The 26,450-nt window shown below is 40.7% G+C and overlaps 1 non-coding gene across 1 annotated transcript; it reads right to left on the bottom strand.

The window, feature by feature from the left end:
* Positions 1–11,177: 11,177 nt before the first annotated feature.
* LOC118982110 (U6 spliceosomal RNA) lies at positions 11,178–11,283 on the bottom strand. Its single transcript, XR_005065487.1, has one exon. It is a non-coding gene; the product is annotated as a U6 spliceosomal RNA (small nuclear RNA).
* Positions 11,284–26,450: the final 15,167 nt, after the last annotated feature.

Consider the following 26,450-nt stretch of genomic DNA (forward strand, 5'->3'; position numbering starts at 1 on the left):
CCTATTCAGCTAGATACACTATTAATCAGTAACAGAACCTATAAATATACCAGATGCCTGAAGAAGGAGGGGAGGTGATGCCTGGGTTGGGATTTTTGTGGATAGTATTTACACTATTAGATGTATCCTCAAACTAATGTAAGAGGGGAAAAGTGAGTATAGAATGGTTATTTAAAATAATGAAAGAGCCCTGGCTGGTGTAGTTCAGTGGATTGAGCACAGGCCTCTGAACCAAAGGGTGGCTGGTTCAATTCCCAGCCAGGGCACATGCTCAGGTTGTGGGCCAGGTTCCCAGTAGGGGGTGTGCAAGAGGCAACCGCAGATTGATGTTTCTCTCCCTCTCTTTCTCATTCCCTTTCCCTCTCTCCAAAACTAAAATCTTCTAAAAAACAATGAAACAGCTAAGCCTAGAGGAGGAAGTGGTCTGGAAGGAGAAGACCCCATTATAATCATAAAGCTCGAAGACTGACTGCCCCACCATCCTTTGTAGAATTTAAGATTGTGCACTTGGAACTAAGGGGAAATTAAAACTTCTTACAGAGTGCACTCTCTTTGCATGAGTCCATGTATAATAGCACCCTGGATAGCTGCTACTATTATCACCATCCATATAACATTTAGATAGACGAGAAAGACTCAAAAGTGGAAGGAAGTATTGCATCAATGGAGCCAGCAGTTATTGCGCACTCATGAGATTCAGGAAAGTTCCTGACAGGTCAGCAAAAAGGCACTCCATATTCACATGGTTGCCAATCCCTGTTACAACACCTGGTAGTTTGAAAATTCATTTTGCAGGTTCTCATCTAGCATTCCCAGAAGAGGTCAAAAAGAGAGAATATAGGTACTATTTTAGAGATCAGTTTTTTAAGGTGTCAGGATGGCCTTTACAGATGAATGGGCAGAAACAGGAAGAGAATTGAGGATTCCTGATTCCAAGGTCAAACTCCACTGCCCTTTGGCTTCAGGGGCTCCAGAAAGAAAGGACATTCTTATTCCCATGGTGTGAACAGGATTTAGAAATTGGAGGCTCTTGGCCAACACATCAGTACCTATTCTTCCCTTTCACTTCTCGGACACAGCTTGCTAAGGCCAATTTACCATGCATTCTGACCACTTGTATCAGCCCTCACCATCTCAAAAAAAGAAACACATTGGACACTAAGGAAAGAGATGGCAGAATGGAATGAAGGGGAGAGGTGTCACTCTGCTTTTTACTTGCCCACTGCCTCCATAGTATTTGGCTATGCTATGTGAACTGCACCACCTTTCTGAAGGCAACGGGAAGATAGTATATGAAAGCTCAGACTGGAGTCAACCAATTACTTGATCGAGGGACAGAATGAGGTGGCAGAATGTTCCAACTTCAGATCCCACAGGAAACAAAAGCTGTCCTGAACTAGGTGTGAGAGGTGTAGTTTCATGTCCCAGTGTCTGTGTTCCTGTCTCAGAGATACCAGGGAAAAGATTGTGTGGGTAAAGAGGATGAGAAAGGAGCTGAGATAGCAGAGGACAGCAGTCCTTTTCCACTCAACTCTGCATTTTAAGACCTGGGGTTGGAAGTCACGAGTTCAGTAAGTAGAAAGCTGCTGCCTGCTGTGGCTGAGGCACAAGAGCATGGTATTGACACCAGCTCTTTGCATTCTTTCTCCCAGAAAACAGGGATGGCTTCTAACCAAAATCCTGTTCAGGTTCCTTTTCACCACCTTACTCTCTCTGCCACAGGCCAGCTCTGCTCCTGACATTTTGCCAGTTTCATTCCCACAGCATGGGAGAGGTGCCCAGGGATATGACCTAGTAAGAGTTAGTGTGTTCCACTGTTCCCAGAGGAATAGACAGAATAACGGAATGGCTGAGGATGGGGAGAGCCATTTCCGATTTAAAGGAGGGTACTCCCTACAAAAACACTGTCTTTGGCTCAATAGCTTTTACACAATTGTTGCTAAGTCCTTCTATTCTCACCTTTGTCTTTGCCTTCCTCTTCTCCCTTGGTGCTGCTGGTTCCTTATTACCATGTGGACTCAGCCAAGGGACAAAGCCATGGAAGAAGTGACAAGGAGTGAGGGAAACTCCTGAAGATCAGCAGTCATGAATATATGAGGGGATAGGGCAGTAGCCAAGATTGAGAGGAGCAACACTGAGTGCCATGTCAGATCTTCTGGACAACCTAGAGAAAAGAAGGAGGGAAGATGGCCAGGCCATCTCCAGGAAGCAGTTCTATTCTAGGGCTGGGATTTAGGGATGAAGTAGAAAGGAAAACCTAGAAAACACCAAGAAAAATTTCCTCTTCACCTCAGGCTCCATTTGTCTGAGTGAGACTTACAGTGGCAAAAAGGAACTGACTCCAACGCAAGGGCTGCAGATAACTCAGAGAAACACAAGTTTGGTAGCATAAGATTTCAGGCCTGAGGAAGTTCTCTTCAGGTAGTACCCATGTATCTGCCTATCCCCAGGCTTCCCTTAGGGAGGCCCTCTACTTCCCTGAAGGGAATTATTCTAGTGTTTCATCATGTATCCCATTTCACTGTAAGTGATAAGAGTGTAAGGACCTCATTTTTATGGAGGCTTTATATGTAGGCATGATTGATCATTAACTCCATTTCTAGCCCCTCTCTTCCCAGAGGATTGGGGGGTGAGGCTGAATGTTCCAAGCTTCTAACTATGGCTTGATCTTTCTGGTGATCATCCCCAATCCTGAAGCTATTTAGGAGCCCACAAAGAATCACTTCAATGAAACAAAAGACACTCTTATTATGCAGGAGATTCCAAGAGCTTTAGAAACTTCATGTCAAAAACTGGGTTCAAGGACCAAATATTAGAACAAAAGATGCTCCTAGTATTCTTATCACTTAGGGCATGGGACTCTATGCCAGGAACTGCGGGCAGAGATCAATATATATTTTTCTCTTATTTTACATTTACTCTCTGATTTGTGTATTTGAAAGTAATGACAATACAATCAATAAGAATTAAATTACTTCACCCTGGCTAGTATGGCTCAGTGGATTGAGTGCCAGCCTGTGAACCAAAGGGTTGCCAGTTGATTCCCAGTCAGGACACATGCCTGGGTTGCAGGCCAGGTCCCCAGTAGGGGGTGCAAAAGGCCATCATACATTGATGTTTTTCTCCCTCTCTTTCTCCCTCCCTTCCCCTCTCTAAAAAATAAATAAATAAATTTTAAAAAATAATATAAAAAGTAGTGTAAATAAGATGTTAACAAACTGTGCAATTCTATACATTTTCTCTAAAATGTCATCAATCATAATACAAATCCTAATTTCAGATACGTTACATGAAGAAAGAAAAAGTCAGTGCATATCAGCATGGTAATCTTCCATGGGGAAAAATCCTCTTTTTCCCCAAAGTTCACAGCAATGATAGAGGAGTTATATTTTGTAAAGAAGTAATATATATATATATATCCCCACCTAAAAGTGAGATAATGATCTCTATGGACAAATAGGGAATCCAAACAAACCACAGAGGGAAAAAGGAGGGAAAGCCACACATAGACTGTTAGATTTTATGACCAAAAGTAAATTGCTAAGGTCAGAAATGCATATTCAAGCTTGGGGTGGGGACAGGCGCTGGGTTTAATTCACAAGAGGTGGAGTGGGAACTAGAGGCAGAAACAATAAGAGTTTCTTTTCTTTCTGCTGTTCAAGACAGTGGAGGCACTTGTTTCCCTGTGGTGTGGTTTCCCCAGGTTCAATAATTACCATAAGCCCCTCTGTTATGGCTAAGTTTTCGTGAAATAGAGGTATAAGATTTTGACCTCCTCCAGGGGATTCATTTTTTTGTCTCTTGTGAGAGGGTCCCCTATCCCTCATTCTCTCTTCACCTTTCCCTCTCCCCCTTCCATCCCTTCTCCCCCCATTCTTTTTTCCCAGCTTAACTGACAAATAATGCATATATACAATTGTGTATGTTTAAGGTGTATAATGTGATGATTTGATACACACATATATAGTGTGAAATTATTATTACAATACTGTTAACATTATTGACATTATGTTTTGTATGTTTGAAAATAATGACAACACAATAAAATTCAGATGATTTCAAAAGTCAGTGTCTATCCCCACTAAATCAGGTTTCCATATATTGATAGTTGAACAATGATAGCCATCTGTATGTCCCCTTTAGAAAAGTGTCTATTCAGGTCCTTTGCCCATATTTAAATTGGAATTTTTTGTTTTTTTTTATGTTGAATTTTATATGTATTTTTTCTTTAAATAGATTTTACATATTAGCCCCCTAGTGTTTATATACCATTGGCATATATCTACTTACATTCATTCAGTAGGTTGTTTTTATTTTGTTGATGGTTTTCTTTGCTGAGCAAAATATTTTTAGTTTCATATAGTTGAGAGGGCTTTTCTCAAACTCAGGTTTGGTGTAGCCGTGCTCTGTGCTGAAGAGCCTTGAGCATTTCACTTAACTACTAGAATTCCAGTAGCCAGGTTGGATTCAGACTGCATCTTAACTTGATGCGACAGCTGCAGTCAGGATGCATTCCAGAACTTTCACCTAAATCTACTTCATGGCCTGCAGCTGAAGAGCCCTAAGTGGCCTGGCATGCCTCACTAACCTGTCCCCCCCCTTAGACTCAATTCCTTCCCCAAACCACCCAACTAGCATGGCACCAGAAAATCTTACATATTTTGTTTGACATTTAAACCACTCTTTCATGAGTGCTTATGCCAGGTACTGTTTACATGGTATACATTCCCTTCCTAATGCCTCTGTAGTTCTCCTACAAAGAAAAGGTGATCACCTCCATATGGCAGTCAGAAACTTGAGTTAAGCAGATTGAGTTCCTTGACCAGAGCAAGAATTCAAACCCAGATTAATCAAGTTCCTAAGCCATTTTCTTTTTTTAAACAATTTTTTATTTATATTTAGAGAAAGAGAGGGAGAGAAACATCAATGTAGGGTCACCTCTCATGAGACCCACTGGGGACCTGGCCTGCAACTCAGGCATGTGACCTGACTGGAAATTGAACCAGTAACCCTTTGGTTCACAGGCCAGCACTCTATCAACTGAGCCACACCAATCAGGGCAGATAATGGAAGGCAGGGACAAAGAGAGGAAGAGAAACATCAATTGGTTGCCTCTTGCATGTCCCCAATCAGGGACCTGGCCTACAACCCAGGCCTGTGCCCTGACTGGGAATCAAACCAGCCACAGTTTGGTCACAGGCCAGCGCTCAATCTGTTGAGCCACACCATCCAGGGACTGAGCCATATTTGTATCACCATTAGACCATATTCTCTCCCTGGGAGAGTAATACTATTTCATTAGTCATGAACTGTGGATGTCATTTTTTGTGCTGACATATGACTCTCAAAATGGGTCATGCTGACCACTCTTACAGGTCAGTTACAAAGTTCTGATGCCTGGATGGGCAAAAGTCTTGTGATTGACTGGCTAGAAATCAAGGTTTCCATGAATTCTGGTTGGGTAAATTTATCCACTGTTCAGTATGCACTGGTGTTTAGATTTCACTGAGGATATGATCTTTTTTGTTTTTGTTTCTTTTTCTCCCACCGTTTCAATACTGAGTTCACTAGCCTTCGGTAATAACACTCAGCCCAGTATATTTCCTGAAAAGGGATGAAACCTAAAGGTATCAATGCACAAATAGCAGATGTGTGAAATTCTCAGGTTGAACCAAAAAGACATGTACTGGGCTCTCACCAGGACATGCAGACACTGTAAAGACCCTGAAGGTCGCTGGCTTACAGTCAATCTATAATGTCTGACAAAAACACATCTATGGAGCAATGATGGGACCATGTAACAAAAGTTACATGCAGAAGACTGTGAGTTCCTGGAGCTGCAGACTTTCTATTAACAGGCCAGGCAAGTCTTCTGAGAAGGGTCTAAAGCATCTATAAGTTACTGTCAGATGGTCAGGAAGAAAGGGGAATTTTTCAGTTAAAGCAGGATATGTTGACAATTACATCAAGCAGAGTAAAGTCCTAAGAATAAACTTAACCAAGGAGGTGAAAGTCCTGTACTCTAAAACCTGTAAGACACTGAAGAAAGAAATAAAAGGGGGCACATGTAAATGGAAGGATATGGATTGGAAGGATTAATACTGTTGAAATGATCATACAACCCAAACTACTTTATAGATTCAAGGAAATTCCTTTCAAAATACCAGTGTTATTCTTCTCAGACCTAAATAAAATAATCCTAAAATTCATATGGAGCCAAGACAAGACCCTGACTAGCTAAAGCAATCTTGACAAAAAAGAATACAGTGGGAGTTATGAGGCTCCCTGATCTTAAACTATAATAATCTTGATCTCAAAGCTACAATAATCAAAATGCATGGTACTAGCACAAAAACAAACCCAGAGATCTATGGAACAGAATAGAGAGCCCTGAAATAAACCCTAGCTTATTTGGTCAACTTATCTATGACATAGGAGGTAAAAACATAAACTGGATTGACGACAGTCTCTTCAATGACTGGTGCTGAGAAAAATAGACAGCTACATGCAAAAAAAACCATAATGAGCTAACCTCTTACACCATATGCAAAAAATGAACTCAAATTCAGTTACAGACTTAAAGGTAAGCTCTGAAAATATAATTCTCCCAGAAGAAATTGTAGGAAGTAAACTTTAACATCAGTCTGAGTAATACTTTTAAAAAAGATTTTATTTATTTATTTTTAGCAGGAAAGGAAGGGAGGGAGAAAGTGGGGGATAAAACTTGGAACCCAGGCATGTGCCCTGACCTGGAATAGAACCAGCAACCCTAGGCTTTGCAGGACAATGCCCAATCCACAGAGCCACACCAGTCAGGGCACTCTGAGTAATATCTCATTTGATAAGTCCCCTCACTAAGAAAAACAGAAGCAAACATAAATAAATGGGATGTATTCAGACTCAGAGGCTTGTGCTCTGTGAAGAGAACCTCCAACAAGACAAAAAAAAAACCCTTACTGAATGGGAAGATATATTGCACTAATGACATATCTCATGAGGGGTTGATATTAAAAATATATAAGAAATTCTTACAACTCAATAACAAAAAATGAGCAATCCAATTCAACACTGGGCAGAGGACACAAATATACCTATCTCCAAAGAAGATACACAGATGGCCAACAGACATATGTAAAGGTGCTCAACATAACCAATCATCACAAAAATGCAAATCAAAACCACAATGAGATACCACTTAACACCAATTACAAAAAGTCAAAAATAAGTCAAAAAGTCAACAAATAACCTGTTGAAGAGGGTATGAAGAAGAGGGAGCATCTGTGCACTGTTGGTGGGACTGCACACTGGTTCAGCCTGAATGGAAAACAGTATGGAGATTCCTCAAAAATCTATGTTCACTGCAGCATATTTACAATAGCTATGGTATAGAAGCAGTGTAGGTTTCCATCAATAGACAAATGGATAAAGAAGACACACACACACTGGAATATTATGCATCAATAGAAAAGGATGAAATCTTACCATTTGCAACAACATAGATGGACCTAGAGTGTGTTACACTGAGTGAAATAATTCAGGCAGAGAAAGACCAATACCTTATGTGGAATCTGAAAAAACAAAAACAAACTCATAGAGACATAGACTAAAAGGATGGTTAATAGGTAGGGCACGGGTGGGGGAATAGGTGCAAGGAGAAGGGTAGTATAGCCAATACTACTGTGATAAGTTTACACAGTGACAGATGATTACTAGAACAGTGGAGTGATCACATTACAAGGTATAAATATGTTGAATATCTATACTATGCACCCCAAACTAGTATAACCAAAATGAGATTGTATATTGACTATACTGAAGTGAAAATGAACTAAAAAAATTAAAAAGCAGGATATGTTGAAATAGCAGAGATACTTTTTGAAACAATGTCAACTAAGATTGAGGGAACTCTGTTCACTCATTTAGAGACAAAATTAACATACCATGAATATTACTCTCTAAAATCTAAAATTTGGGGCTTTTGAGTATGCTCATAAAGTATATTCATCTGCAAATAACACCACTACAAATTCCAGGAACTTTTCATCACCCACCCCCAAAGGGAGACAGCCATCAGCAATCATCGTCATTATCCTCAGCACTAGCAGCCTTGGTGACCACCAATCTCAGTTTTGGTTCTCGGGGTTTGCCTAGTCCATGCTTTTCCTACACATGGAGTCATGCAACGAACGCATAATGCATTGTGACTGCCTTCCTTCAGGTAGCAAAATGTCTTCACAGTCTATCCATGGTGTAGAAGGCACCACTACTTTATGCTTTTATATGGCTAAATACCCCTCCATTGCAAAGATAGACCACTTTGTTTATTCAATAATCAATGGATGGACATACGTGTTTTTTCCTCTAAAAAGAGGCTTTTATGAATACATGTACGATTGCTTGTGTGGGCACATGGTTTGAGTTGTCTTGTACCTATACTAGGGAGTGAAATTGCTGGATCATATGGTAGCTATTTAATTTTTGAGATATTTTAATAATTTAATAATTCTATTTAGTGCATTGTTTGTGTCGAGTCTGAGGTCTCGAACGTTTCATAAGGCATAAACTCCAAAAGAGTCAAAACGGAAATGTTGTTACAAGGAACCAGTGAAGTCCCAGGAACACTTATTTAAGGTGCCCTCTTTGGATCCCACGCAAGGGTCAGCACCTCGGAGTTTCAGGTTGGCAAAGAAATCAGAGTTTTTAGCAAGCTCCAGCATGAAATTCACCCGCCAAAGAGGATATAGATTTTTGACGGGAGCGCAGAAATAAAGGGGCGGGAGGCACAGGGTTACAGTCCCTTCAAGATCTGCAAAAATGGAAGCCTCCGCGGGAACCACGCCCCAGAGCGGGGATCTAAAGGGGCAGCGGGCTCAGGGTTATAGTCCCTTCACGTTCGGTGAAAATGGAAGACAAGGCGGGAACCACACCCCCGACCCTAAATGGGAGCCGGGAAATGCAGGAGCGGTGGGCACTGAGATATTGGCCCTTCACAGGCGGGTGATATGGAAGGAGTAGCGGACACCCTGCTCTGCTTCTTAAACAAGAACTATGAATTATGAGCGGCGGGCACCGGACCCTGTGCTTTGAAGCGGGACGAAAATGGACGGAGCGGCAAGCTTCCTTCCCACTCAGAAGCCACAGTAGCCGTTCACGTCCAACTCTGCTCCACGTGGTTCCAGAGCGACTGGGAGGAAAGGCTGCGCATCCCGCAATTCCTTCCACGGGTCGCGCCGGTAGGAACAAAGGGTAATGGCCCCTTTCCCGCCTGGGTCCCCTCCCCCGCTCCTTGCGACCCCACAGGGTCTTCTGGAGGGATACCAGGGGCTGGCGGCGGCTCTCCAGGAAGCAGTACCTATCCACCAGTAGAGGGCGCACTGGAGCTTCGCGCTCGCTCCTGGCGTCCCATTTTAAACCGGCTTTTAGACGTTTAGGGACTTGTCTCTAGGGACACCTTTTCCCTCGTGCCCTCTTTTCACGATGCCCGTTGCCTCTTTCCGAACACCTCTTTATCCACGGGCCCTGTGAGGGCGCGCTCATTCGGGAGGGTCTGGGGAAAAGCGATTACCCCTGAGGAGAAGCGAACTTTTCATCCCGAAAAGCCAGTGGACGGAACACCGGAGGATCAGTTCCGTGGGAGACCTGAGGTAAGGTTTGGGTCAGTCAGGGGAGAGCCACCCAACTGTGAGGCTGGAGCACATGGGAGGTGGGACCCCGGCCTAAACCGGCGGGGTTCCTGGATTCCCCCAAACGACCCTTAGGTGCCTAGACGGGGGGGGGGGGGGTAGACGCTTTCTACCAATGAGTTCTTGTAGCAGAGCTGTCTCTGTGCCAGGCGCACGGCCATTCGCTTTCCATGCAATTGGGTCTGCCAGAGGCAATTTTATGAAGAGGATGTTACAGAGAGAGTCAGTGGGTGCCATTTAGGAAACTAGCCCAGGGCGAAATGGGAACAGACTGTCGTTTCTTGATGACTGAGCAGGAAGAGTCGTGAGTATTTTATTTCTTGGTCTGGTCCAGGAAAGAAGACTTAGGTAGGTGAGCTGTGCGGGCAAATGCAGAGAGAGAGGACCCATAGCACACGGGCAGGTACGAATCTTCACACCTGTGGAGATATGAATGTGACAGCCTGTGTGACCTCAGAGACTGAACTAAGAACATTTGGATGTTTTTAGACATGAGCATAGCAGGAGTCTGTGGTTCCTGACCTCATCACTATTTCCCTCTATGGGACATTTGCAATGGGTCGTGGGACCTGTTATTCTGTCCTCCTGAGCCTCAAGCCTCAGTGCCCTCATCTGTAGTTAGGGCATAATTGATTGGGTGAGGGCCAAGTGAGCTAATGTATGTAGGAGGCCGGTAATAGCACCTGGCTTAATGCAGGTGGGATCCCTGATGGCCTGCCCTGTGCAGCGTGTTTTTCTCATGAGAAAACCACTTGGACTGCCATTGCAGGATGAGGATCATGGTGATGTTGATTGAACTACACATACCTGGATTGTAAAGAATGGGGGATTGTTGAGTTTTTGCCTTTGCAGGGCATGGCTCTCACTAAGACGCCGGTGATTGAAGGTGGCTGAGGGTTACTCAAAGCTAGATGAACTTCCAGGGTTACTCACTAGTATAGTATTTCTTGCCTACTTATATTCAGACTCACAAGAAAATTGTTATTAGATTGGGAGTGGAGATACAAGCCTGCATGGAGAACTCTCCTCATGGAGAGTTCTCCTTCATGGTGGGTGTTTTTAGCCTTGCTCAGTGAAATTCTAGAGAGAGGTATATGCTCTGCTCTATGCACTCATGGTTGTCAAGCACTTGCAATGTAGTTAGGAGCTGAATTTTTATCTTAATACATTTCAATGTAAATGTCCACATGCCTCTAGTTCCTAACATTGGACATCACAGTTCTACAGGGTTGGTAGATGGGTTTGGACATTTTACAAACTTTTGGGAACTTGGATGTAGAATTGAAAGTGTGTGTCTGTTTTTCTAGGGAGTCCATTGTTTTCATCAGATTTGTTTTTTATGTTGAAAATATTTTTTATTATTCAATGGTTATAGTTCATGTACAATATTATATTTGTTTCAGGTGTACAATGTAGTGATCATACACTTATATAACTTACAAAGTGATTATCCTCAGTAAGTCTTATACCCACCTGACACCATACATATTTATTAAAAATATGGAATGTTTTATGAATTTTCATGTCATCCTTGCACAGGGGCCATGCTAATCTTCTCTGTATCATTCCAATTTAGTATATGTGCTGCTGAAGTGAGCACTCATCAGATTCTTTTTTCTTGTTGCTTTATTTTCTAAGTTGTCTCACAACAAGTCAAACTTTTTCTAAGTATACATATGTTTATTTTATGCAACGTTGAATATTTTTTAAACAATATATCTAAAATTTACATCCAAACAAATCCTTTCTTTTGCCAACAATAGTTTCATTTAAATTACTTGTATTTACATTGGAACATACCTCATTTTCTTTCTTTCTTTTTCACAGTTTACCTTCAGTAATATTTTGCATTACTTTCAGGTGTGTAGCATAGTAGTTAGACAGTCATATACTTTCCAAAGTGTTCTTCCTATATTTTCAGTGCCCACTTAGCACTATACATAGTTATTACAATATTATTCAATATCCTTCTTTTGTTTATATTCTCACCTAAGAACTAGTTTATTGATTTTAGAGCTAGGGGGGAGAGAGAGAGACAGACAGAGAGAGAGAGAGAGACAGAGAGAAACATCGATTGGTTGACTCCTGTACACGCCCTGATCAGGGGTGGGCCCTGCAACCTTGGCATGTGCCCCCACCAGAAATCAAACCAGCAATCCTTTGGTGCAGATGATGCTTCAACCAATTCATCCACTCAGCCAGAACATTGACTGTATTTCTTATGCTGCACTTTACATCCCCGTGATTATTTTCTAGCTACTGTACTAGAATCTGTATTTCTCAATCCTTTTACCTTTTTTACCCAGCCCTGCAACACCCCTCCCATCTGGCAATCATCAGTTTGTTCTCTGCATCTATGAGTCAGTTTTTACTTTCTGTGTTTATTTATATTATTCTTGAGATTCCACAAATAAGTGAAGTCATATGGTATTTGTCTTTCTCTGACTTATTTCACTTGGCATAATACCCTTTAGGTCCCACAATGCTGTTATAAATGGGAAGCTTCATTCTCTTTTTATGGCCAGGTAATATTCTGTTGTATATATGTAGCACCAGTTTTTTTCCACTCTTTTATTGACGGGAACTTGGATTGCTTCCACATGTGGGTGATTGTAAATAATGCTGCAATGAACAAAAGGTGCATATAGTCTTTTGCATTAGTGTTTTGAGATTCTTCTGATATATACTCAGAAGTGGAACTTCTGGGTCATAAGGCAGTACCATATTTAATTTTTAGAAGCCTCCATATTGTTTTCTACAGTGTCTTCACCAATCTGTGTTTGCATCAAGAGTGAGTGAGGGTGCACTTTTCTCCACATCCTCGCCAACATTTCTTGTTTGTTGATTTATTGATGATAGCCATTCTTACATGTATGAGGTGATATCTTATTGAGATTTCAATTTGTGTTTCTCTGATGATTAGTGATGTTAAGCAACTTTACATATGTCTGTTGACCATCCATCTTTATATCATCTTTGCAGAAGTGTCTATTCAGGACTCCTGCACATTTTTAAATTGGATTATGTGGAGTTTTTTGGTGTTGAGTAGTATGAGTTTCTTATAGATTTTGGATACTAATCCCTTATTAAAGGTATTGTTGGAGAATATCTTTCGCCATTCAATAGGTTGTCTTTTGATTTATTATTTTTTTATCCTCCTCTGAGGACATTTTTTCATTGCTTGAGACAGAGAGAAAGAACGAGACAGAGAGATTGAGAGATAGAAATATCAACTGGTTGCCTTCTCGTATGTGCCCCCATAGAGGATCAAACCTGCAACCTGGGCATGTGTTCTGACTGGACATCGAACCAGTGACATTTGGTTTATGGGACAATGTACCAGCCAATGAGTCACACCAGCTAGGGCCAGCTTTTCGTTTTGTTGATACTTTTCTTTGCTCTGTAAAAATAAAGAAATGTTTTAGTTTGGTAGTCCCATTTGTTTCCATCTTCTTTGCATTCCCTTGTCTGAGGAAATATATCAGAAAAAATATTGCTAAGAGAAATGTCAGGTACTTTAGTGTCTGTTTTCTTTTAGGGGTTTTATGGTTTTAAATCTTTTATTTATGTGATGTAAGAAGGTGGTCTAGATTCATCTTTTTTGCATGTATCTATAGGTCTGATTTTCCAAACACAATTATTATTTTTTAATTTTAAAAATATATTTTGTTGACTATACCATTACAGTTGTCCCGTTTCCCCCTTCATTCCCCTCCACCCTCCACACGCCCTTCCCGACAATTCCCCCCTTTAGTTTATGTCCATGTGTCACAAGTTCTTTAGATTCTATATTTCCCGTACTATTCTTGCCCCCCCTTCTATTTTCTATTTACCATCTATGCTGCTTATTCCCTGTACCTTCTCCTCCTCCCACTCCCCTGTTGCTAACCCTCACTGTGATCTCCATTTCTATGGTTCTGCTCCTGATCTAGCTGTCCACTTAGTTTGCTTTCGTTTTAGGTGTGGTTGTTAATAACTGTGAGTTCGCTGTCCTTTCACTGTTCATATTTTTCATCTTCTTTTTCTTAGGTAAGTCCCTTTAACATTTCATATAAGGGCTTGGTGATGATGAATTCCTTGAACTTGACCTTATCTGAGAAGCACTTTATCTGCCCTCCCATTCTAAATGAAAGCTTTGCTGGATAGAGCAATCTTTGGTGTAGGTCTTTGGATTTCATGACTTGGAATACTTCTTTCCAGCCCCTCTTGCCTGTAAGGTCTCTTTTGAGAAATCCGCTGACAATCTGATGGGAACTTCTTTGTACGTGACTGTCCCCTTATCTCTTGCTGCTTCTAGGATTCTCTCCTTCATTTTAATCTTGGCTAATGTAATTATGATGTGCCTTGGTGTGTTCCTTCTTGGGTTCACCTTCTTTGGGACTCTCTGAGCTTCCTGGACTTCCTGGAAGTCTATTTCCTTTGCCAGACTGGGGAAGTTCTCCTTTATTATTTGTTCAAATAATTTGTTGCTGTTCCTCTTCCCCTTCTGGTACCTCTATAATTTGTATGTTGGAACGTTTAAAGATGTCTTGGAGGTTCCTAAGCCTCTCCTCATTTTTTTTCTTCATTCTTTTCTGTTTGGTTATTTTCTTCCCTCTGGTCCACTCAATTGATTTTAGTCCCAGTTTCCTTCCCATCACTAATGGTTCCCTGTGCATTTCCCTTCATTTCACTTAGTGTAGCCTTCATTTTTTTTTACATCTAATTTGTGACAAAGTTCAACCAATTCTGCGAGCATCCTGACCAGCAGTGTTTTGAACTGTGCATCTGATAGGTTGGCTGTCTCTTTGTCGCTTAGAAGTATTGGCTCTGGGGCTTTGAGGTCTTCTTCTTGAGCCATAATGTTTTGGTCTGTTTTGCTCCTGTTATGTATGAGGTGTGGAGCCTTAGGTGTTTACCAGGGCGGGGCAACCCAGGTCACTGGGTTGTGACGCTGTATGTGGGGGTGGGGTCAGAGAGGGGCAATGCTGTTTTTCCCACTCTCTCTTGGATTTTGGTCTCCTCTGCCACTTCCTACAAGCAAATTGGGCTCTTCTGGTGCTGGTTCCCGGGTGTGTGGGCTTGTGCACCAGTCAGGACCCTGTGGGTCTCTCCAATGAACTCTCTGTGAGCCTGGAGACTCTCCCGGCACCTCAACTCCTGAAAGTTTTTCAAATTGGTCCTTTTACACCATTTTCCATTGCTGGGGCCCTGGTTTGCGTGGTCTGTCTCACTGCTCACTCTTTTGCCTGGTTTATTGGTCTGGCTAAATGGTTTGTTGTTGTCGGACTTCGGTACAGTTCAATTTTCTGTCTGTTTTGGTTGCGTTTTTGTTACTAAATCTTTAAACTTGGTTGTGTGAGGAGGTACAGTGTTTCCACCTATGCCTCCATCTTGGCAGGAAGTCCCCAAACACAATTATTGAATAGACTGCATTTATCTCATTGTATGTTCTTGCCTTCTTTGTCAAATATTAACTGACCATATCGGTGTAGGTTTCTTTCAGGGTTCTCCATTCTACTTCAGTGATCTATTTGTCTGTTTGTATGCCAGTCCTGTGCTGATTTGATCAGTATAGCTGAGAAGTATAGTTTGACCTGAGGTAATGTGGTATCTTGACTTTGTTCTTCTTTTCCAAGGTTGCTGTGGTTATTGGGGGTCTCTTGTAGTTTCATATAAAATTTTGGATTATTTGTTGTAGTCCTGTGAAATCGCATTGAATCTCTAGATGCTTTGGAAAGCATGGACAAGGTAAAAATATCAATTTTCCTTATCCATGAGCAAGGGTATGTTTCCATTTATTTATATTTTCTTCAATTTCTTTCTTTAGTGTTTTATAATTTTCTGAGTACAGGCACATGCACTGACAGGGCATCGAACTGTTGATGCCCAACCATCTGAGCCACACGGATCAAGGCTGTTTGATGCGATTTTAAATGGGATTGTTTCCTTAGTTTCACTTTCTGATAGTTCATTATTGGTGTACAAAACGCAACTGATTTCTGGACATTTGTTTTGTATCCTGCTACTTTATTGAATTCACTTATCAGTTTGGGTAATTTGGGGTTTGAAATTTTTAAGGTTCTCTATATACAGTAGCATGTCATCTGCAAATAATGACAGTTTTACTTCTTAATTTCCAATTTGGATGCCTTTTTATTTCTTCTTGTCTGGTTGCTGTGGCTAAGACTTCCCTGTACTATGTTGAATAAGAGTGGGGAAAGGGGACATCCCTGTCTTGTTCCTGATCTTAAGGGAAATGTTTTAGTTTTCCCCCACTGAGTATGATGTTAGCTGTGGGTTTGTCACATATGGTCATTATTATGTTAAAATATGTTCTCCCTATTCCCACTTTGTTGAAAGTTTTTTTTAAATATTTTATTTATTTATCTTTAGAGGGGAATGGAAGGAGAGAGGGAGAGATATATCAATGTATGGTTCCCTCTTGTCCATTCTCTGCTGGGAACTGGCCTGCAAACCAGGCATATGTCCTGACTGGGAATTGAACTGCGATCCTTTGGTTCACAGGCCCAGGCTCAATCCACTGAGCTACATGAGCCAGGGCCTACTGAGAGTTTGTATTGTTACTGGGTGCTGGATTTTTATACTTATCTGTATCTACTGATATGATCATATGATTTTATACTTCACTTTTATGTGGTGTATCACATTAAAGGATTTAAGGATATTGTACCAGCCTTGCACCTCAGGAATAAAATCTACCTGATCATGGTATATGAGCTGTTTTATATGTTGCTGGATTCAGTTTGCTAATATTTTTGAGGATTTTTTCATCTATGTTCATCAAGGATATGGGCCCATAATTTTCTTTCTGCATAGCACCTTCATCTGGTTTTGGAATTAGGATAATGCTGGCCTCATAAAATGAGCTTGGAAGGCTTTCTTCCTCCTGAAATTTTTTTGGAAAGTTTGAGAAGGATAGGTGTCAGTTCTTCTTTTTATGCTTGATAAAATACACCTGTGGAGCCATCCAGTCAGGGACTTTGTTTGTTGCAAGTTTTTTAAAGATTTTTATTTATTTGTTTTTGGGGAGGAGAAGGGACGGAGAAGGAGAGAGTGATAAACATCAATGTGTGGTTGCCTCTCATGTGGCCCTCACTGGGGACCTGGCCCACAGCCTAGGCATGTACCCTGACTGGGAATTGTACCTGTGACCCTTTGGTTTGCAGCCTGTGCTCAATCCACTGACCTATGCCAGCCAGGGCTTGTTGCAAGTTTTTTGATTAGTGCTTCAATTACATCAGTTGCAGTCAGTCTCTTAAGATTTTGTTTCTTCTTGATTGGGTTTTGGAAGATATGTATGTTTCCAGGAAATTATACATTTCTTCCAGATTGTCCAATTTGTTGGCATTTATTTGTGTATAATATTTTCTTATAATGCTTTGTATTTCTGTGGTTTCAGTTTTTACTTGTCCTTTTTCATTTCTGATTTTATGTATTTGGGCCCTCTCTTTGTTTCTTAATGAATATAGTTTGTTTATCTTTCCATAGAATCAGCTCTTGATTTCATTGATCCTCTGTATGGTGTTTTTAGACTCTATTTCATTATTTCTGCTTTGATCTTTATTATTTTATTTCTTCTACTCACTTTGGACTTCAGTTGTTCTTTGTCTACTTCCTTTAGGTATAAGATTAGATTGTTTGAGATTTTTCTTATTTCTTGAGGTAGGCCTAAAAAGCTGCAAATTTCTGTTTTAGGCCTGCTCTCAGTATGTCTTACAGATTTAGGGTTGTTGTTCCCATTTGTCTCAATCTTTTAATTTCTTCTTGATCACATTGTTAAATCATTCATTGTTTACTGACATGTTTTTGAGCCTCCATGTGTTTGAGTGTTTTCAGTTTTTTTTCCTTTAATTGATTTCTATTTTCATAGCATTGTAGTCAGAGAAGATGCTTCACATTATTTTCACCTTTTTTAATTTATTAAGACTTGTTGTGTTTCCTAACACATGTTCTATCCTAGGATATGTTCTATGTGCACTTGAGAAGGATGTATATTCTCTTGTTTTGAGTTAAAAATGCTCTGATAATATAAGTTAAATCCATCTGGTCTAGTGTGTCCTTTATGGCTCCTGTTTCCTTCTTGATTTTCTGTCTGGAAGATGTAATCATTGGTGTCAGTGGACTGTAGAAATCCTCTATCGTGATGGTATTACTGACGATCTCTACCTTTGTGTACATCAAGACATGCTTTATATATTTANAGAGAGAGAGAGAGAGAGAGAGACTGACTCTATTGGTTGCTGCCCATACATGACCCAACCTGGGACCAAACCCGCAATGTAGGCCAAACCCGCAATCTAGGTATGTGTCCTGAACAGGGATTAAACCTGCAACCTTTTACTGCACAGGAAGGTGCTCCAACCAACTGAGCCACACAGCCAGGGCTCAAGAATATTTTATAAATGGGAATGGCATCCATACCTCTGCCTCTGGTGCTTTCTTCCCCTGAATTCTCTCCCATGCCTTCCTCCTCTGAGCATATCAATACCTTTCCATTTAAAGTTATGCCCTCAGAGGATCCTAATAGACCTCAAGTTCAACTTATTCCCTGGACTAAGGCTGACTTAGAGCCATTGTTAAAGAATTTCCCAAGGTAACTGAGGATCCTCACAAGTTCTCTGGAAAATGTGATATTTTTATTCAGACCTTTCAGCCTGGGTCTTCTGATTTATAGCAGCCAACTCGTATGCCAGTTGGTGAAGGCCAGTCTCACCACTAGATGACAATTGCTTGATGGCAACATCCCAGAAGGGATTTCGAAAAACAAACCTCTAATTTGGGGAAGAAGCTAGGACACTAGCTTTGAGTAATTACAGTAGCTATCCCCAAGTCTGTTGATTGGAGCAAAATTCAGACATGCTCAAAACAGGCTCACAAATCTGTTCATGACTATTATAATCAATGTCAGGTAATTTTTCAAGAAAATTCTGGTCTTCCTGCAGACACTGATTCCACTTGGGTGACCTTTAACTCTTTGTGTGTTAATGGGCTGAACTGAGATCTTGCCATTTTAGTTAAAAGGACCAGGATGGAATGGGAAACCATGTCCACCCCAGATCTGGTTAATTTGGCTCATCAGCTTTCTTGTACTCTACATGAGCTGCCCAGAAGATTGCCAAGATTTTTAATTTTCAGCCCTGGCAAATGAAGGCCATGGCTTATATGAAACTAAAAGACTCCAAGCTTCTGCTCTTATTGCAGAGCCAGAACATTGGAAAAGGGATTGTTGCAAGTTTAAGCACTTCAGGTGCTCTCAGCCTTCTAACCAACCTTACCAAAGTCTTCCTGTTCTCCAGTGATGGGTCTCTCAGGAAGTACAGGGACTTGGCCCAATCCCCCTTCTTAATTGACTTGGAAAAACTGTTCTTCAAGTTGGTAATGACTCTATCTCTGTCTTTATTGACACTGGTGCTACACTCAGTTTTCTACCCACCTTATATGAAACGGTCCCTGCCTCAGGGTAGTAAAATAGTTCAAGAAGTGGGAATTTCAAGTTTCTCAACAAGTTCTTGCCTCTGCACCTATTCCTTTTTGCTTAGGCCCTTGAAGAGAGAGATACACATTTTTCACCTTAGTTCTTCTGCTCATATTCGTTTATTAAGCTGACACTTCCTAGAGAAGTATTGTGCTATTAATTCTTTCTCTTTGCCATCTGCTCTATTTTCACTGGGTGTGGGAAGATGGTTGCTAGATTCCAGTAGACCAGTCATGAATTTGCCGCTTTCCTTTGAGCGATGTGCAGCCGGGTGCCTGCCCTACTTCCATGCAGGAGCCTGTCTTGGGACAGGCACCAGCGCTTAGTGCTGCTTACATTCCCAGGCACAATGAAGTACAGCGGCCCCATGCACGTGCCTGTGCCTGTGTCTATTCCCAGGCCCTTAGCCACCTCTGTGCTGGTGGAAACCCATCAAAGCCAGAGCACCCAAAGAAGCCCGCTACCTACACCCACAGTAGTAGTCTCCACCTCCAGTCACCTGGGACTCAGTTCCTGCCCTACCTTGACCTGCTGAGTTCTCCTGGCAGGTCCTGCTGCTGTCTGTCCCAGAGGTTCAGACTGCCTAGGCTTCACCCTGACCTCCTCTCAGTAAGGCAGAGAAGCGTTTTCTTCTTTAGGGCTCTGGGAGAGGAGTGACAAGGGATCTCCTCTAGGCCTAGTGGTGTAGGTAGGGATGGGGATTCTTGTAAATTTCCTATGGCCGGGCTCAAGATTCTATACCCTTTTTGGTGGGAGAATTTCATGCCCAAGTTTGCTAAAAATGCCCATTTCTGTGCCACACCTGAAACCCTAAGGTGCTGACCCTTGTGTGGTATCCAATGAGGACCTTTTAATAAGTGTTCCTGGGATTTTACCGGTCCCTTGTTATAACATTTCCGTTTTGACTCTTTTGGAGTTTATGCCTTATGTCATGGGAGACCTCAAACTCAACACAAATAATGCACTAAACAGAATTATTAAATTATTAAAATATCTCAAAAATTAAATACTTACCTTATGAACCAGCAAGTTCACTCCCTAGTATAGGTACAAAACAACTCAAACCATATGCCCACACAAGCAATCGTACATGTATTCATAAAAGCCTCTTTTTAGAGGAAAAAACACGTATGTCCATCCATTGATTATTGAATAAACAAAGTGGTCTATCTTTGCAATGGAGGGGTATTTAGCCATATAAAAGCATAAAGTAGTGGTGCCTTCTACACCATGGATAGATTGTGAAGACATTTTGCTACCTGAAGGAAGGCAGTCACAATGCAGTATGCGTTCGTTGCATGACTCCATGTGTAGGAAAAGCACAGACTAGGTAAACCCATAGAGCCAAAACTGAGATTGGTGGTTGAGGAGACTGCTGATGCTGAGGATAATGATGATGATTCCTGATAGTTATCTCTATTTTGGGGGTGGGTGATGAAAAGTTCCTGGAATTTGTAGTAATGTTGTTTGCACATGAATATACTTTATGAACATACTCAAAAGCCTCCAAATTTTAGATTTTAGAGAGTAATATTCATGGTATGTTAATTTTGTCTCTGAGTGAACAGAATCCCCTCAATCTTAATTGACCTTGTTTCAAAAAGTATCTCTGCTATTTCAACATATCCTGCTTTTAAATCTTTTAAATTTATTTTTATTTAAGAATAGTTGGTATACAATCTTATATCAGTTATATTAGTTTTGGGTGCACAGTATAGATATTCAACATATTTGTACCTTGCAACATGATCACTCCACTGATTCTAGCTATCATCTGTCACTGTGTAAACTTATCACAGTAGTATTGGCTATACTCCCTTTCTCCTTGCACCTATTCCCCCACCTGTGCCCTACCCATTAACCATCCTTTTGGTCTATGTTTCTATGAGTTTGCTTTTAGTTTTTCAGATTCCACATAAGGTATTGGTCTTTCTCTGCCTGAATTATTTCACTTAGTGTAACACACTCTAGGTCCATCTATATTGTTGCAAATGGTAAGATTTCATTCTTTTCTATTGATGCATAATATTCCAGTGTGTGTGTATGTGTGTCTACTTTATCCATTCATCTATTGATGGAAACCTACGCTGCTTCCATACCATAGCTATTGTAAATAATGCTGCAGTGAACATAGATTTTTGAGGAATCTCCATACTGTTTTCCATTCAGGCTGAACCAGTGTGCAGTCCCACCAACAGTGCACAAGTGCTCCCTCTTCTTCATACCCTCTTCAACCGGTTATTTGTTGACTTTTTGACTTATTTTTGACTTTTTGTAATTGGTGTTAAGTGGTATATCATTGTGGCTTTGATTTGCATTTTTGTGATGATTGGTTATGTTGAGCACCTTTACATATGTCTGTTGGCCATCTGTGTATCTTCTTTGGAGATAGGTATATTTGTGTCCTCTGCCCAGTGTTGGATTGGATTGTTCTTTTTATTGTGGTTGTTGAGTTGTAAGAGTTTCTTATAGATTTTGAATATCAACTCTTTATCAGATATATCATTAGCAAATGTACCCTCCCATTGAGTAAGTTTTTCTTTCTCTTGTTGAAGGTTCTCTTCACAGGGCAGAAGCCTCTGAGTTTGATGATGTACTGTTTATTTATGTTTGCTTCTGTTTTTCTTAGCGAGGGGACTTATCAAATGACATACTACTCAGAGTGCCCTGACTGGTGTGGCTCTGTGAATTGGGCATCATCCTGCAAAGCCAAGAGTTGCTGGTTCAATTCCAGGTCAGGGCACATGCCTGGGTTTCAGGTTTGATCCATTTCTTTCCCCCTCCTTTCTCTTCCTGTTAAAAATAAATAAATAAATAAAATCATTTTTTAAAAAGTTATTATTCAGACTGATATCAAAGAGTTTGCTTCCTACATTTTCTTATAGGCAAATAATGTTTTCAGGACTTATTTTTTAGTCTTTAACCCAATTTGTGTTCATTTTTGCATATGGTGTAAGAGGTTAGTCCATTATCTTTTTTTTGCATGTAGCTGTCCATTTTTCCAAGTACCAGTCATTGAAGAAACTGTCATCAATCCAATTTATGTTTTTTACCTCCTATGTCATAGATTAGTTGACCAAATAAGCTATGGTTTATTTCAGGGCTCTCTATTCTGTTCCATAAATCTCTGGGTCTGTTTTTGTGCTAGTACCATGTATTTGGATTATTGTAGCTTTATACTATAATTTGAGATCAGGGAGTGTTATAATTCCCACTTTCTTCTTCTTTTTTTAATTTTATTTATTTTTAGGCAGAGGGGAAGGGTGGGAGAAAGAGAGGAAGAGAGACATCAATGTGCGGTTGCCTCCCATGTGGCCCCCACTGGGGACCTGGCCCACAACCCAGGCATGTGCCCTTATTGGGAATCAAGGTTAGGGACCCTTTGGTTTGAAGCCCATGCTCAATCCACTGAGCTACACCAGCCAGGGCCCACTTTATTCTTCTTTGTCAAGATTGCTTTAGCTAGTCGGGGTCTTGTCTTCGCTCCATATGAACTTTAGGATTATTTGGTTTAGGTCTGTGAAGAATGACATTGGTACTTTGATAGGAATTTCCTTGAATCTATAAAGTAGTTTGGGTAGTATGATCATTTCAACAATATTAATCCTTCCAGTCCTTATCCTTCCGTTTACTTGTGTCCTCTTTAATTTCTTACTTCAGTGTCTTAACAGTTTTTAGAGTAGAGGTCTTTCACCTCCTTGGTTAAGTTTATTCCTAGGTATTTTACTCTTTTTGATGTGATTTCCAACATATCCTGCTTTAACTGAAAAATTTCCCTTTCTTCCTGATCATCTGACAGTAACTTATAGACACTTTAGACCCTTCCCAGAAGACTTGCCTGGCCTGTTAATAGAAAGTCTGCAGCTCCAGGAGCTCAGTTTTCTGCATGTAACTTTTGTTATATGGTCCCATCATTGCTCCATAGATTTGTTTGTCTCAGACACCAAAGACTGACTGTGAGCCAGCTACCTTCAGGGTCTTTACAGTGTCTGCATGTCCTGGTGAGAATCCAGTACATGTCTTTCTGGTTCAACCTGAGAATTTCACACATCTGCTATTTGTGCATCAATAGCCTTAGGGGTTCATCCCTTTTCAGGAAATATACTGGGCTGAGTGTTATTACCGAAGGCTAGTGAACTCAGTATTGAAACGGTGGGAGAAAAAGAAACAAAAACAAAAAAGATCATATCCTCAGTGAAATCTAAACACCAGTGCATACTGAACAGTGGATAAATTTACCCAACCAGAATTCATGGAAACCTTGATTTCTAGCCAGTCAATCACAAGACTTTTGCCCATCCAGGCATCAGAACTTTGTAACTGACCTGTAAGAGTGGTCAGCATGACCCATTTTGAGAGTCATATGTCAGCACAAAAAATGACATCCACAGTTCATGACTAATGAAATAGTATTACTCTCCCAGGGAGAGAATATGGTCTAATGGTGATACAAATATGGCTCAGTCCCTGGATGGTGTGGCTCAACAGATTGAGCGCTGGCCTGTGACCAAACTGTGGCTGGTTTGATTCCCAGTCAGGGCACAGGCCTGGGTTGTAGGCCAGGTCCCTGATTGGGGACATGCAAGAGGCAACCAATTGATGTTTCTCTTCCTCTCTTTGTCCCTGCCTTCCATTATCTGCTCTGGCTGGTGTGGCTCAGTGGATTGAGTGTTGGCCTGTGAACCAAAGGGTCACATGTTCCATTCCCAGTCAGAGTATATGCCTGGGTTGAGGTCGAGGTCCCCACTGGGGTCACAGAAGAGGTAACCACACATTGATGTTTCTCTCCCTCTCTTTTTCCATCTTTTCCCCTTTCTGTAAACATAAGTAAATAAAAGCCATTTACAAAAAGAAAATGGCCCAGGGACTTGATTAATCTGGACTTGAATTCTTGCTCTTGTCAAGGCACTCAATCTACTAAACTCAGGTTTCTGACTGCAATATGGGCATGATCACCTTTTCTTCATAGGAGAACCACAGAGGTGTTAGGAATAGAATGTATGCCGTGTGAACAGTGCCTGGCATAAGCATTCATGTAATATTTGTTGAAATACCAAATCATATGTATAAGATTGTTTGGTGTCATGCTGGTTCAATGAATTGGAGGTGGGAGATGAGGGAGACAGGCGAGGAGGAGTTAAGTGAGGCATGACAGAGTATCGAGGGCTTTTTATATTCAGGTTAGTTCTGGGTGAAATATCTGGCCCATGCTCTGACTGCAGCAGTAGCAAGCTGTAGGATGCCACCAGTATCCAACCTGTCTACTGGAATCCCTGGTAGTAAAGTGAAATAAAATAAAATGTTCAAGGCTCTTCAATACAGACATAGCTACACTGACCTTCAGTTTAAGGAAAGCCCTTCTAAGATCCCAAATATAGTCACTAAAGTTGCTTTAGTGCTTTTTCTCCTTATCACCTTTATCTTAGGCTCCCTCCTGCAAGTGAGCAAGATGGTTCTGGTGGAAGTGGAAAGTGGGTGGTTTCTGGCCCCTACATCCAAATTTTACCACTTGGGCATCCCCTACTATACATCAAAGGCAACCAGAGTTACTCCTGACATTCCAGACTTTGATGACTTGCACCCATTTTAGCCTTAAGAGAAAAGTCACACATGGGACCATTTAGTTTTAAGACACTTAGCAGAAACAATGGCTGATGGTTAAGGAATTTTGCATATTGCAGACACTTAACAGACAACAGGCAGACTGTATGAGTCTCTTCTTAGTTAATTTAAGCTCAGTTAACATTTTCTGAGGGGACTGAGCTTACAATTAGGTAAGTAAGATGCTCTACTTTTCACCTTCTAGGAAATGCTACTTCCTGGCCCTGGCAAATGCTCCTGACAGATTTTTCAACTCAAATGTGTGCGTGTGTGTGTGTGTGTGTGTGTGTGTGTAGCAATGTTACTCCAGGGGAAAGCCAGAGGGTGTGCAACAATGGGAAATGTTGCTGCCACCCCTCTTTTTAGTTTTGAGCATGTCTTTTAAATAGTCCTCATTGTCAGTTTGTTCTTGTAGCAAATCGAATAATGTAATATGTCACATTTCTTTATTACTAAGTAATTTATATTGAAAATACCTAAGTACCCTATCCCTGCCACTGGTTTCTAACTTCACATACTAGTGAAAGACTGACAAAATCAATTATCAGTGTGGGTGCAGGAATAATGCACCCACTTTTTTACTTGCTTTCTTCTTGACAGTAATCAGGAATTTTTCAATCCATAGAGTGAGTTTTTAATACGTACATACATTCTCTGTTCTCTTTGTCCAACTCTGCTTACGTTCACCAATATGTCGGCCAGTATATCATTTGAGTCATTCTGTCCTCTGTCAATCAAGATATTTTGTGTACCCTTCCTTTGGGGACTATACTTTTGTGTGTGTCTTAAGGAAAATGTTGAAAAGTATTTATTATTTAGAGAATATAAGCTTGTTATTAGCAACTTGTATTATGATGTCATTGTGCTGAAGATGGCAAGTCTCAGCATGGATCTGTAGAGCACTAGACTGTCACTGTGTGATTCTGACCCCAAAAAAGTGACCTCTGTTCAAAAGCACTTAAACGGTCAAAATCTAAACAAACAAACAGAAACTCCCACAACATCCCTAATCTGAATGGTTCATGAGAAGTGCGGAAAGTTTAAACCATGACGAGCAAATGTAGCCAATTAACAGTTGAAGAAAAAGACCTCCTTGAAAATATTACCATTTTAAACCACCCTTATAATAATTTGTTTACAAAAAAAGTATTGATAGATGTCCAAATCATGGGGTGAAATATTGTGGAAAAATAAGACATTTACACAGTCTCAGACTACTTATTTATTACAAAGAGGAAGTTCTCCATTAATTACCATGGAGAAAACTTGAAGCACTTTAATGTTTAACTTCAGTCTAATAATGAAGAAAATTCAGGCAAATTAAATTAGAGGCATTCTACTTGTAATGAACTTTTCAAAAACATAATTATTTTATAAGAAAATACTGGAAATGTGTGAATATGTTCTGGATGAAATTAGACTATGGAGACATGACAAGTAAATGTATAATCTTTGACTAGAAACAAGGAACAAAGGATGATCTTGGGACAGTTTGGGGATTTTGTGGACTGACTGTGGAATTATAACTATGAAAAATATGTCTATGAGAGAGAGAACGTATCAGAAAGAAATAGAGACATAGAATGGGACAGCATCAAATACAGTAAAGTTGAAACAATTCCTTAATACAAGTAAATGGTATATGGGTGTTCATTGTACTATTATCTCTACTTTTCTGTAGGTTTCAA

The sequence above is a fragment of the Sturnira hondurensis genome, unplaced genomic scaffold (genome assembly GCF_014824575.4).
Source record: "Sturnira hondurensis isolate 20B ecotype Veracruz unplaced genomic scaffold, ASM1482457v3 Scaffold0024912, whole genome shotgun sequence".
NCBI classification, from domain to species: domain Eukaryota; kingdom Metazoa; phylum Chordata; class Mammalia; order Chiroptera; family Phyllostomidae; genus Sturnira; species Sturnira hondurensis.